This window comes from Miniopterus schreibersii (genome assembly GCF_964146895.1).
Source record: "Miniopterus schreibersii genome assembly, chromosome: 17".
Taxonomy (NCBI): Eukaryota; Metazoa; Chordata; class Mammalia; order Chiroptera; family Miniopteridae; genus Miniopterus; species Miniopterus schreibersii.
This window is the reverse complement of record NC_138117.1, coordinates 35757225-35771700: the sequence shown is the minus strand read 5'-3', so window position 1 is coordinate 35771700 and position 14476 is coordinate 35757225. Positions and strand designations below refer to the sequence as shown.

The 14476-nt window shown below is 51.9% G+C and overlaps 1 long non-coding RNA gene across 6 annotated transcripts in view; it reads right to left on the bottom strand.

The window, feature by feature from the left end:
• The window catches only part of LOC308547039, a 302009-nt gene that overhangs the window by 230964 nt on the left and 56569 nt on the right, over positions 1-14476 (bottom strand). For all 6 annotated transcript variants that reach the window (XR_013997430.1, XR_013997431.1, XR_013997432.1 and 3 more), the window contains exon 2: positions 10324-10656. This is a non-coding gene — a long non-coding RNA (uncharacterized lncRNA). The remainder of the gene's footprint in view (positions 1-10323; positions 10657-14476) is intronic.

Here is a 14476-nt window from a genome sequence, read left to right as displayed (position 1 = left end):
GATGATGCAACCACAAAATCAAGGCCGAGAACGGCATGAAGGCTGCGTGGCCACAGTGTCAGTGAAGCGGGATTTCCTCCTTGGTCCCAGGAAGGCACAGGAGCTCAGCGCCAGGAGGGGAGGCCACTGCAGCCACACGCTCGCTGGTGGGAGAGGGACCGAATCAGGAAGGAGCTGAGTCGACACTCCTGTCCTGCCTTCCTTTTCCTCAGCTATCACCCCTGTCCCCAGTCCCCTCCTCACAATCTCCGTAAATCTGTGGATTCGAAAATCCAAAATCCACAGTCACTAGGGTGATGACTTAGAAAACAGTCTTTTTAAATGGTGAGTTCTTTGTGGAAAAATATGAAGATTCTACATTATCTTTCTACAGCCCAGGCTTCCTGACCCAAATCCAGTCATCTAAGTCACCATGGAATAACCCAGGAATCTGTCCAAACACAAAACAGTCTGAATTGTTCGTAGCCAGCCCTGCCTGGCCCTTCCTCTCCTCCATGGCCACCAGACCAACAAGCACCCAGCAAGCCAATAGAGCTGGGGTATGACTTCCTGTCATCCCCCACGGTGCTGGCCATCGGATTATGACTTCCGGAGACACAGCAGGGGAGCGGGGACTGTAAATATAGCAGGCTGGTGTCATCTCTATCAGGCTCAAAGATCCAGCCTCCTGCAAGCCCCTCTGTCCATCCGGGACCAGAGTCCTGGCATTGAGCACAATGAGTTTTGACATTTCTAGGGTACAGACCCGGAATCTTGGGGAACATGGTCAGGGGTCCCAGGGAAGCCTGGAATCCTAGCCTAGGCCTTACTAGCTGAGTCTCTGTGTCCACACCTATAAGGTGCAAGTCAGGCACCATTTACCTCTTGGGTGGCTGGGAGGAGTATTTAAATTTTGGCACATGGCTGGCATTCGGTAAAGGGGAATAAATACACAAGCACTGTGCCATCAACATCTACACGTCAATGTCCTCTATGACACTGTACCGGAGGCTGTAGCATCTGAGAGAATGGATAGGAACGAGACTCCGACATACCACGGGAGCATCAAGCAAGCACTGGCTTCTCCAGGCCGCATAACAAGCCCCTCCCTCCCCCCTTTACCTTGCTTCCCTCATCCCAACACCTGAGAGCACAGGACATCAGACGTGTCCTTAAGCCACTTCTCACCCCCTCATCACACCAAAGGGTCGGCTCAGCCCGAGTCCGAATTTCCCCTCAGTTTCCCTTTCACCAGTATCGTTGTTGCTATCTAACCGCTTATCATTCTCAGGAAGATGAGAAATGCCAGTGCTGTCTGAATTCAAAATGTAATGTCAACTGGAAACCTCAGAGCCATTTGGAGGCATTTATTTTTGTGCTAACTAGAGAGCAAATGAAACCCCAGGAATGGCCTAATTAACCCTGCAAGCAGCAGCGGGCATTTTTCCTTGTCTTGCTCTCAAGCCTTTTGCAGGAATGGCCTAACCCAGGTGGTCATTAGTCTGACCATGAAGGCAGGGCAGGAAAGGCACTTGGAGGAGGAAGAGCTCAGCCCATCCTGAGAGCTGCAACAAAGTGGTTGTGTGACCGTCAGCAAGTTCCTGACCTTCTCTGATCCACCCCGGAGGTCACTTATAAAGCGGTGGCCAGAATGAGGATCGGGTTTCATCCAATACTTGGTGTGTGTTGGGTGCTGTGCTAACTGCTTCATTAGAGTATCTCACCTAAACCTCAAAACCTTCTCGCACGGAGGCTGTCTCAGTCTCTGAATGCTGCTATAACAAAATACCGGAGGTAGTAGCTTCAGAAACAGACATTTCTTCCTCACAGCTCTGCAGGCCAGGGAACCAGCAGATCCTGCTCCTTGGCTTGTAGGCGGCTGCCTTCTTACTGTGCACTCACAGACTTTCCCTTGGTGCCCACACATAAAAGATCTCTGTCTTCCTCTTTACAAGGACACTAATCCCATTGCAGGGGGCCCACTCTCATCACCCCATCTAACCTAATTACCTCCCGAAGGGCTCATCTCCAAATGCCATTGCATTCAGGGTTAAATCTTCAACACATGAATTTGGGGAAGACACAAACCTTCAACTGCAACAGAAAGACTGCTATGAACCCATTTTACAGACAGGGAAACTGACATCAACAGAAGTTAAATAACTTGCCCAAGGCCACAAATGGCAGAGCCAGGATTAGACCCGGCCCCTGGAAGGCACTACACTGCGTTGCATATGAAATGTCAAAAAAGACTGAGCCGGTGATGTCAGGTAAACCCACAGTGGGACCCGACTACTTGACTTTGATTTCCTCACCTGGGAAATGGCGGTAACAGCAACAACTTCATCGGGTTGCCACAGTGATTAAACGTGGTGAAGCCATGAGAAATACCAAAGAGAGCAAATGCGTATTCAATGAACCCGTGGGGCCTCAATTTTCCAGCACGGTGCCCTGCACTTTGTAGGTGCTCAACAAGCATAAGCTAAATGGAGACACAACCAATGAATGTAAAAACCATACACAGTGCTCTAAGGATTAAGTGATGCTACATGTAAGAATGCCAGCCCTCCAGGGACTCACAAAATGCACATCCTAGAGGAATTCTCTTCCCCAGATGAAGCTGCCCAGGAATTCACCCCCAGAGCACCACACCAATGGTGTGTACCCCTAACACTAATCTACCCCAGCAGAGACAGCGCATAGAAGAGCAGGTGGGAGCGTCGGTGTGCGTAGTACAGAGCGGGAGAGAGAGCATGGCAAAATCTCACTCCCAGCAGGTGTCCCCAGTAGGTTCCCCTGGAGCAGCAGGATGTGATCACGCTCAGACAGAAGCTGGTCAGATTCCTAGCTGAGAGCCTGTGAGTGTATCCTGGGGAAGGGACGACGGTAACTGTTCCCCGAGGAAGTCAGGCACCTACGAGTGCCCCAAGGACTGCTAGGCCAGGGCTCTGCAGTCACACGAAACACATCCAGGCCTCACTCTGCTGGGGCCGGGAAAACGAATGCAAGGTCCCAGCCTCATGCTGCTCGGGCCTGTTACGGACATGGGGCTGGTGCAGACACACAAGGATCCAGGCTCACAGGGGCCACAGGCTTGATTTAGTGCCGTGCTGTCACCTCTGGGAATTCTTAACTCACTTTGAACAGGGAGCCTGCATTTCATTTTGCCCTGAGTCCCAAGTATTAAGTAGCTGCTCCTGCATGCCATGGCGCTGACAGGGCCAAATGCCTCCCCTCCCCGGCCTCAGTCTCCTGGAGGTAAAATGGGGACAGAATGCCTGTCTCCGAGCTGTCAAACTTGGCTTGGGACACGTGCGCTCAGCATCTGACAAGCGTGAGCTGGCTTCCCCCTCAGCTTGCTGCCTGGAAAATGTGGTTATTTTATCAGCACTGGTTACTCCATGGGTGCTTTGAGGGTCCAATACCACCACAGGGAGACACAACCTCAGAAGGATGGGTGCTGACATCGCCCTCATCACCCTGACGCAGTAAGCTGGCCACAGAAGGAGGCGCAGCACTTGGTGCTCCCAGTGTTGTACTGGAGGGGGGTGGAGGGTAACTGTCAAACACAACCTTTGGACAAGGTCTCTCCTGGCACCAGCCTGCAACACCAGGTCACCCACCAAGGGAAAGAAAACCTCAAAGCTGCAGGGGAAGGTGCTGCCAGCACTCCCTCGTCCTTACTCCCTACTCCATACCCAAGATGAGCTGTCAACGCCTTGAGGACAGAAAACAGGGCACCAACCCTGGAGTCCCTTCCACTGCCTGCAGCCTCACACGTGCCCTGCACGCAGCTGGAGCCAAATAAACACATGGCTACTTACAATGCTTTATGGGCTGAATGCCTGACCCTCAGTGGTAGAATTGATCTCATAGGTAAGGTGACAACCATCGTGGCCTGCCCAAGAGCCGGGACTTTCAGTGCTGAAACCAGGAAAGTCCCAGACACCACCCTGTCCCTCCAGATCCAGTCGGTCATCCCACTCATAGGAGCCGCTATTACAAACATTTCTATACATCTTACATTTTCTACAAAAACCTCATATTAATTTTATCATCAGGGAAAACGCTTAAGAAGAAAACGAGGCAATTTCACAGTATGAACACAATTATTCTCCCGTTACCAAACCCAACTTTCCGTTTCTGAGCACGTATTTTTTAAAAGATGAAAACATCTCTCAACCTTGTGTCTGTTTAATCCTCTCATCCTCTCGCTTCTCTCAGCTTTTCCACAGCACGGATCTTCCTTCCAGCAACTTCCCCTGTAGACCGTCTACGAGAAGCCCTGCTGCGGCCACCACCCTCCAGCGATGCTTCAAGGCTCCTGAGCAGCAGACTTTGCTGACAACCCCGTTCCTGGCTGAGACTGGCTCCGACCGTGGTCATGGTGACTCTCCGTCCCCCATGATGGAGACATCTGAGTAGCCGAGGGCATCGGTGAGTAAGGGTAGGGCAGCTCCAGCCCTCCTCCCCTGCCCACCCCACCGTGTGCTGCTCTGCTCTCCGCGCCGCACCAACAGGGCCTCGCCCAGCTCCCCCACACTCCACCCAGCACGGTTCCTGGGATCTCTATGTCCGTCCTAGTGACATCCAGCCATCCAAGTGCAGACACTTCCGCTGACTCCTTCACAGTTATCCTTCCAGCTTCAGTTTCTCCACCAGCCCCACTGCTTCGTCTCTGCTGACCAAGTGCTGCTGCAGCACAGGGCCACCGTGGCATGCTCCTTGCATCCTGAGTCTGGCTCTCCCTTGGAGCTTGCCTCATCTCCCGGAATTCACCCCATTCAAGCATGCAATGAACTGGTACTGGTTCTGGCCCAGCACTGCCCACCTGGCCTAGGGATTCAGCAACCAGCATCACACCCCTGCCTTCAAGTTCACAGGCTCCCAAGGAGACGCCCCAGTAAACAGATCGCTGCAACTGGACCGCAGTGCGGCCACCTCGGGCATGGCTGAGAGTGTGCCTTCCCTGTGCACTGTGCCCCTGGGAGCATCCATCCGTGCACCTGCGGACGTGTTCGAGGAAGTTCACCCCAACACTGTTTACAACACCAAAACCTAGAAACCACCCAAAATCCACCATGAGGGGCGTGGAGGAGCTAACAGAGCAGTGGCATCACCCACACTTAAAACAAAGGGACCAGAGCAAATTGCCGTCACCACACACCTACACTATGTCACCTCACACCTGCATTACGTCACCTCCACAAGAACTTTTCAACACACGGAATAGTGTTACAAGTAGCCTCCGAATAGATTTGTAATAAAAATGTAAGAGCATGTCGTTCTACAGCCCAAGTTCAGGAGAGCAGCACCTCTGTGAGAGGAAAGAAATGGATGGGAAAACAGGACCTGTGCACTTCACTTTACCCCTTTTCTTAAAATTTCTCCAGAGCATTGATGCGAAGCCAGCATGCCACATCCGTTTACATTTGCTAATCCTGGGGGTGGGAATAGGGGTTAAAGGACCCTTTGTTTTCTATTCCCATCTGGACAATTCACATTGTGCAAAGAAACAACCCCAGAGCTTGACCACAGATTCTAGCATCCAGCAAGTCCGTCTGGAGGACCGAGGGAAGCAGGGCTGAGAAAGCCAGCCCGCCCAGCGCTCCAGCCCTGCGGAGGGAGGCAGCGGCCTGCGTCTGGAACACGCCTAGCTCGGCTGTCCACTGCTGCCTGGACTTCACCTTAGGAATGTGCTGGACCCCATCACCTGTCACCACCTCACTCCCTCGCCCAGGAACCAGTCTCAGCCATCCCGCCCGGCTCTGCAGGCTCTGCGAGGCCAGTGCTGTCCAGCCCTCGGGCACTTTCCCAGAGGTGACTCATTTGGTCCTCTCAACAAGCATGTGAGGGGCACAAGGCAGGGACCGCCACCTCATTGAAAGATGAGCCGGAGCCTCAGAGCAGTCCCAAGAATTGCCTGAGCTGACTCAACAACTGGGAAACAGGAGAGGCCCCAAGCAATGACTTGCATTCGATTCAGGGTTTACTATGGGTCAAGTTCAGAGGCAGGACTAACAATGGGCCAGGTTCTCATCCCAAGTTATCTGATTTTCACAATAACCTGGCTTCACACAAGAGCCAATAAAGGCCCAGAGAAGCCAAGTATCCTACCTAAGGTCACACAGCCAGGAAGCCCCAGGACTTACAAGGTCCTGGGTTTTCTAACATGCCCCAACAACCTCTCTGGAACATTTCTCCATCAGGAAAATTCTTTTTCATGAAGAACATGAGCATCCTCTGAATATGTGACAAAGAGTTTCCAGGGCTCCTGGAGCTGAAAGCTGGGAGCTGGTCCTGGCGAATGTTTATTTGTTTATGTCATCGCCTCCGCTAAACCCAGTCCAGAACTTCGGAGTGACTCAGAAACCTCACCATCAGCAGCTGCTCTTTGATTGGAGCCACATAAGCCTCGACGGGGGAGGGTCGGGTCAGGCCAGTTCCTGGTAATCGGTGGAGCTGACCCCTTCTCCCCAGAATGAGCACCCCATATGATGGGTGGCACAGATGGTAACAGACAGATGGAAGAGAAAGACCCCCTGCAACTGCCCTGCAAAACGACTTTGACAAGATCAAGAAAGGGAACAAAGCTTGCCCACCCCCATGATGGGAAATAATCCACTTGCCAGGGAGGAGACAGGAGAGTGAGCAACCGGGGCCCACGGACACTCACATGGGCCTTTTCCATGAAGGGTCTACAAGCCCAAAACAGAGAATGCATCTTAAACTGTATCAGTCACCAAAAGCCTGTTCTTTCTACCCAACACCACTAGCCCTAAGTGAAGAGCCTCTGGGGTCCTCCGGTCAGAAAAATAATGAATGTTTCATTTTTGTTTCTTTGTTTAAGGCAACCGGGTCTTCTTTCAAACATCTCACATAGCCCCTTACTCTGCCCCTCCTTCTGACAGCTGAGAATTATCCCCCAACTGGTTGACACATACTCCCTTCTCCCAAGACAGCCTGCTTTCCCCGCCTGGGTTGTTCCTAGTGCCTTTCTCTGGTTAACCAAGGCACCTTAGGCAAGAGGCTCAAACTCACCCACCCTAGCCCAGGTTTCTAGTAGCCAAGCCAAGGCCATCATCCCGCCTCACTACCAAGAGTTCTACGTGCACTTGCTGTAAACCTTCAATTGCCTCCAAACTCACTCAGGGATAAAGGGGGGTTGGAGAAAGGTGGGAGGTCAAGCAGAGACCCTCCTGGAATCCGCTCCCTTCATTAACTTTGGAATTCCACAGGCCAGTGTTTTCTCAAGCCTTCCAACACTCAGCACTCACCCAAGAGGAAAAGGCTGCAATCCTCACACCGCAGGCTCCAGATGGAAAAGCCAGGTCGCAGCTTCCTGGGGAAAAGGGAGGGATGAGGCCAGCAGCCACCAGCAGCCACCAGCAGCCACAGGGCCCCTGTGAGGAGGAACTAACATTTAGAGAGCAAATAGTAGCTGGCCACACTGAGGTAAGAACCAGGGATTCAGCATCATTATGGTCCCAACTTCGTAGATGAAAAAAGTGCAGCTCAGAGAGGTTTAGGAACTAAAGCAAGGTCACACAGCTATGAAACAGCAAAGCTTCAAAACTTCCTTGTGTTTTTCTCCCACAGGGGCACCTGGGCGCCCTTGGGTCTGCACAGGGTCACCATGAGGCAAGTACTGTGACTCGCTCTCCAGGATGAATCTGGAGACCAGGGGTTCTCAATGACAACCATGGCATAGCTTAATGGCCAGTGTTTATGAATGTCCAGAATGTGCCTGGTTAACCTTCCAACCTGGCAAGGTGGGTGTGCCTCCCCTTTTATATATGAAGAAACAGGTTCAGAGAGATCCAGAGAACTGCCAAGCTTACCTCTGGAGAGAGAGGAGACCTGGTGTGCACTCCAATCTGTCACCCTTTACCTCCCTGCTGCTCTTAGCCAGTGGTACTCAAGAGTGTGCCATGGGGTTTTTGCTCCAAAGACCACATTCTTCCAATAACTGTGTCCCACAGCAAGTGTCACAGTGCTCCTAAAAGCTGTGTCTCAAGTGTCCCAGCTTAGAAGAGAAAGTAGACATTTTCCCTACCAATGAGGGTAGAAAGGTCTAGAGAACGAAGGTGATCTGCCCAAGGTCACACAGCCCTGGGGGCCAAGAAGGCAGTAGAAGTTGCATCTCTCAGTTCCAGGTATTTGGCCCAGTGGCTTTGGTATCAGAAGGAACTGGTTTCAAATCCTGCCTGTGTGGCCTGGGGAGACCTGCTTTCCCTCTCTGTGCTCCAGTTACTTCAGCACTAAAAAAGACCATAATCATAGTGCCTACTACATCGGTATGTTCTAGGCTTGAAATAGAATAAGGTCTGCCACGTACCCTGCACAGAGATCAGCTTAGTAAACAGTGATTATTCCTCCATCGCTGTCCACAGGGGGCACCCTCGCAGACTCAGGGCAGGTGCTTTGAGCAGCCAGAAAGGAGGGGGAGCAGGAGTCTCATTTCTTGCTGTGACCCTTCTGTGTCTTCTGGTGCCCAAGCCCACCCTCACTCTCCTAGGAGGAGCAAGAGATAACCAGGACCACCACAATGGGGTTGTTCTAGGAAGTAACTGATAAAAGGAGAAAATCCAGGGCTGCAAGCCATGTGATAAGTGAGGGTGCCAGCAGCCAAAACAGGAGGCAGGGGGAGGGATGGCCAGAAGAGGTGCCAGAGCCCTGTGAAGGCAGAAACAAAAGGGGCAGTTCTGGGCCTTGGCGTCCCCACTCACTTTTCTAGCGGAGCCCTTGCCAACCCCAGGATCAGTCTGCCCACCACTGCAAGCCCAGCTAAACCTCCCAGCCTTCCATGCCCCGACACCCGAACAGCCCCCCTTGGATCACTCCTCATCCTGCCCTGCTTGGCCACCGGACAATGAGCACAGCACCCACCACACTGGCCTGCAGATCACCACTCACCCAAGGGCACAGGCTCCCTGAAGACCAGGAGGCCCAGGTGCTGGACTGTGATGCCAACCCCACTGCATCCCAGGGCCCAGCACTGTGCCTGCCTCCTTCACGCAGTGGGGGACTGAGGTCTTATGAAAAGTCTCTCTCCAGGGTGATGAAAAGGGCACTCAGTCCTAAGGACCCCAAGAGCATGCCATGGCTGGCAGTACTGAGCGCGCGCACACACACACACACACACACACACACACACAAATACACACCCTTTGGCTTCCTGCTCTGCATTCTCTTAGATAAAAGACCTTGGGAAAGTTATATGGCCTCCCAAAGCCTCAAAGTTCTCAACTGTAAAATGGGCATACCATTGCCCACCTAGTGGGACTGCTGGGCTGTTGGAGCTGCCACTCTCCCGCGGGCAGCCCAATGCTAAGGCAATGTCCCCGGAGCTGCCAGCCTCACAGCTGCCAACTCAGGCCTCCTGCTTGTCAACTGCAGAACCACCACAGGCCTTTGTTGCCAAGTCCAAGTCCAGCTGTTGCCTCCCTCACCTGCTGCTGACCTGTCACTCAGCCTTCCCACGGGCTGTAACCTTTGATCAACTGTCCATGCCAACCGGCAGTGCCCAGTTCACAGTCCAGCACAGCCCACCTGGCTGTGCTAAGAAAGACTCAAGCGAAGCCTCCCTTCCCCAGAAGCTTCTCCCAAGCAGCCCCGAGCCCTCACATGGCTCAGTGTCTGCTGCAGGCCAGGCATGATGCTGGCTGTCAGCACATCAGTCAGCCTCTATGCTGCGATCCCCGACACCAATCTCGTGAAGTATGACATTACTTCACTCGTACTGAATAGAGAGGGAAAGGAATGCAGTAGTCCCATGCCCAGAGTCACACAGTAGGTACAGGTCAGAGATTCAAACCAGGTCCTTGGGCTCCACAGGGACCCTGCTGACATCCAGCTCTGTGTAGCTCTAAGCATAGAGCCAAAAAATTGCCCCCTAATGCTACCTGCTTATTTACTCTCCAGTGTCTTACTTCAGCAATGATCATGTCTTAATTCACCGTCCTTGCAGCAGAGACACTGTATGCCAGGCACTATGCTGTGTTTTAGAGACTGAGAGCCACACGGAAGAGGCTGGCCTTCAAGCACTAACAGTCAGCTAGATGGAGACAGACACAAAACCAGGGAAAACCAGTGAGGGTGACAGATACAATGACACATGTCAGCAAAGGAAACAGGGGTGGCTCCCAGGAAGCACCTATCTATTTCCATCTGTCTCCCAGAGCACTAGCACCAAGCCAGACACACAGAGTGAGCTGGTTAAAGTACAGCTCCTTTTGAGAGCCAGCCACATCAGGTGACCTTGCTATGACTAGCCAGGCCAGAGTCACCTGAAGCCCACGTGAGTTCTTGACAGACATGCATTAGACGTGAGGCAGGACTTACATTTCCTAGGGAGCCCCACAGGGAGCTGGAGAGACCCAAACAAACATTCCTGTTCAAGATCAGAATTCAGGCAGCTGTGGTCCTCCGTCCCCCTCGGGCATCCGGGCTGCAGGAATCCATGAAGCTCACAACCGGGGCCTTCCTCAAATCCACCTTCAGCATCCAGAAATGTGTGTAATTCCAGAGGGCTTCCACCAGTGTTATTTCCAGGCAGCTGAACATCACTGTAAATCCATACAGCTCAGAAAATCCTTGGATGAAGCTCCATGCAGCTGACAGGTATGGCCATCATGGGGGTATCTTTTTAATTCCTTTCTGGTCAAAAGATCACGCCTGGGGACAAGAAGAAGAAAAACCAATCTTGTTAAAATCACAAACCCAGAGCCATAGTTGGTTATACTCCTTTCGTTATATTTGTCCCTAACATACTTAGAGGGGAACCCTCTAAAAATAGTGCCCTAGAGCTCCGGTACCAAACAAAGTGAGACAGGGGACCAGGAAACCTTCAGGGCAGTGTTGCCTCCCTCCCAAGGGCATCAGACTTCTCAAAGGGGATCTTTCTACTGCATAGTACTCTTCAGAACTACCCTGGGAGGGCAGAAGGGGTTGAGATTCATTCATTATAAAGATGAGGAAAGAAGGTTCCAGAAAGGTCAGGGGGCTGGCTTAGGGAATTAACAGCTCAGCCAGGACTGGCACACAGCCCTGGTCTCCCATACAGGTCTGAGAGGTCCTGGCAGTGAGCTGAGGGGGTTTGGGGTCAGCGGGTAGGAAGTAGTTCCTTGTTTTGTTTCTTTTTAAAGACAGTCACTCAGCCCTGGCGAGGCTCCAGGCCTTGTCCTGTACTGAGAGGTTCTTCAGGGCAGGCCTGGGACCTGTTCCCTTTTTCATTCATTCATTCAGCAATGGCTGAGCGCCTACTAGGTACCCAGGACTGTTCCAGCTTTCGTCTCTCACCTCAGTGCACTAAATTATTACGGAGATAACTGAAGAACAAATGGATCCACCATGCACAGGCCTGGAGGCCCAACAGTCACCAGCAGCCCACCGATAACAGTAACTGCCCTTCATGGAGTGCCTGAAACTTGCCTTGCTAAGAGCTCTGACCACCATCTGATACAAACCCCTAACCACACTGGAACTCTTGCCTCAATGTTCCAGATGAGGAAGCAGGGGCACAGACAACTCCCTTGCTCCAAACTAGTAAGAGGGGAGCCCAAACCTGAGGCCAGTCTAGCTCCCATGTCTGCACCCCAATCCACTCCCTCGTTTCTAGTGAGGGACGCCTAGCCAGAAATCCGTACCTAAAACTTACCACCGGGCATTTCCCATGCACAGAATCCTCATGTAATCCTCACAGCACCTCTATGTACTAGAGACTATCCCAATCCCAGTTTTAGAGAGAGGAACATGAGACCCAGACAAGTTAAGCAAGTTGCCCAAGATCACACAGCTAGAAAATCCTAGAACAGAGTTGGAAGTTGGGTGTCTAGCTCCAAATCTTGACCATTGCACCAACTGCCATCAAGACCAATTTGCTGCAATAACAAATTTTCCAATGCTTAGTGGTATAAAATAATGCCAATTTATTATCTTACAGTTCTGGAGGCCAGAGTCTGACATAGTCTCATGGAGCTAAAATCAGGTGTTGGCTGGACTATTCCCTCTGGAGGCTCTAAGGGGGTCTGTCTCCTTCCCTTTCTAGCTTCCAGCGGCTCCTCTGAGATGCCTCAGCTGAGGCCTCCCTCCTCCACCTCCACATACAGCAACACAGCATCTCTCTGGCCGGCCTCCACTGTCACATCTCCTCCTGCACCGACCCTTCTGCCTCCCTCTTCCACTTCTCAGGACCCGTGAGATACCCTTGGGCGCAACTAGATTATCCGAGATAATCTCTCCATCTCAAGGTCATGAATCTTAATCATGTCTGCAAAGTCCTTTTTCTGACACGTAAGGTCTGGGGACGTGGACATGGACATCTTTGGAGGCCCATTGCTCATAGCAGCCACCCCAGAGGACACCCATCCTCCACTTTAATCATTCTTCAGTGACCAGGAGTCGCAGGGTGGGCTCCCCCATCCCACTTAAACCCACCTGACATAGTTTTTAGACCAAAGAAAAAGATGAGTTCAAAAGGGGGCTTAAGAGTCTAAATATCAATAAAGATTTTTTTTTTTTTTGAAAAGAGTCTAAATATCAGCCGTAAGAAAAAAGTACAGGACAGGGGTTAAAACATTAAAATTTGAAGTCAAACTACCAAATTGATTAGCCATGTTCCTCTGGGGGGATATGTTTAACCCTTAGCATCCTCAATCACACCTACTCCCTTCATGAAACTGCTGTGAAGCCACGTGAAATAATCAACAGAAAGGCCTGGGCATGTTGCCTGCACATACTGAGAGCTGGAGTAGCCATCCTTGGCTCCCACAGCAAACACCAGGACCACCAGGCCAGCATCACCCCACAATGTGAGGACACAGTCAGTCAGCGGAGGGGGCTCCTTACAGCAGGGAGGGAGCAGTGACTTACGGTGCTGGCCCCAGTTGATGGCAGCGGAAAGAATGGAGGACAGTCTGTTAAATATTTGCTGAGGCCCCCGGGCAAGTCTACAGCCAAGTCTGTTTGGTTGGGGTCGGGCACATTAAAGCTCCGTCACCTGGGAAGGAATTATTGCACGCTCTGTTGGGTATTACTGCAGCAAAGCCGTGGTCCCTGACCCAGGGCAGGGCAGAGCCGAGGCGCAGCCAGTTGGCAGCTGCCATGGGATCCCCCGGCCAGGATGCAGGACGCAGGGCGCTGCACATGACTTCTAGGATCACTGAAGGGAACCCTCTCTCCGGGAGCATTTTCCTTTCCTGTGGTATGTGAGTCCTTTCTGGTCATTTGCTCTTTCTGTAATGGATTGGCCAAAATTAAAAAGACAGGCAATACCAAGGACTGGTTTCAGTGTGAAACTGGAATTCTCCTACCTGCGGGTGGACAGACACTCTGAAGAAATACACACAGCCACTTTGGGAAACTTCTGCACCACCCACTAAAGCTGAACATGTGTGCACCTCGTGACCGAGCAGGTGCACTCCTGGGTATAAACTCACAGAAATGTGCATGTGTGTTCACCAAGACACATGTCTTAGTATGTTCATGACATAACAGCCCAACACTGGCAGCTACCTGAATGCTCATCAACAGCAGAATGGATTGTACCACAGAGCGATGAGAATGACCTGCGCCTGCACACCACACAAATAGGACCCACCAACGTAATCTGAGTGAGAGAAGCCGGGTGCAAGGGAGTGGATATGACATTATCTATATTAAATTCATAAAGAGGTCAAACTAATCTCTGCTGTTAGAGGTCAGGACAAGGTCAAGGTCATCCGTGATGGGGGGGGCAGTGAGTGATGGAAGGGGTGGGAGGGGGCTCTTGAAATGCTGCTAATGTCCTATTTACCCAGGTGGCAGCTACGCACAGACGTTCAGTGTGTGATAGGTGTGCTTTTTTTTTTTATGCATGTCACCTCAATAAAATGTTGGTTAACATTTTTTTCTAATTTCTCCTGTGAAAGTATGTTGCTGGAATAATGCAGACTTTGCAACACACAGCCCTAGAGGCTTGGGAATCAGCTCCTTCCAGGTTTCCCTGGTCCTCGGTATCTTCATGCCCCACTGCCTTCCAGCTGACCCTGCCCCCGGAAAGAGCTAAGGGGGATACTTTACAAATAAAACGCTGGAGCCTGGTGACACGGAATTCAACATGGAGTTGCCCCACGGGGAAATATGGCCCTCAGCCCCATTCTCTTGGATGAGTCTTTCTCCTCTGCCTCCTGGGCTGTCAGGACCAAACATGTCCTTTCCTTCTTGACCCTTCCTACCAGGTATTTCAGAAAAACAGGTACCTCTACCTCCTACCCAACTCCAAGTCAGCATCTTTGAACACCAACACCCCCTAAATGTGGGATGCATAGGGGTTCTCTAGTAACCGGAAGACTTAGGTGCACTGGGCTGGCACAGCCTGGCGAATGGGGCACCAGGCACAGAGACAGAGCCAGGTCAGGAAGTCCCCGGCACAGTTTGCTGCGGGAGCCACGGGGCAGGTCTCCAAGCCTGCGGGTGACGTGTGTTATCCCCTCTCTCTGCTTCTAGGGCGCCTGGC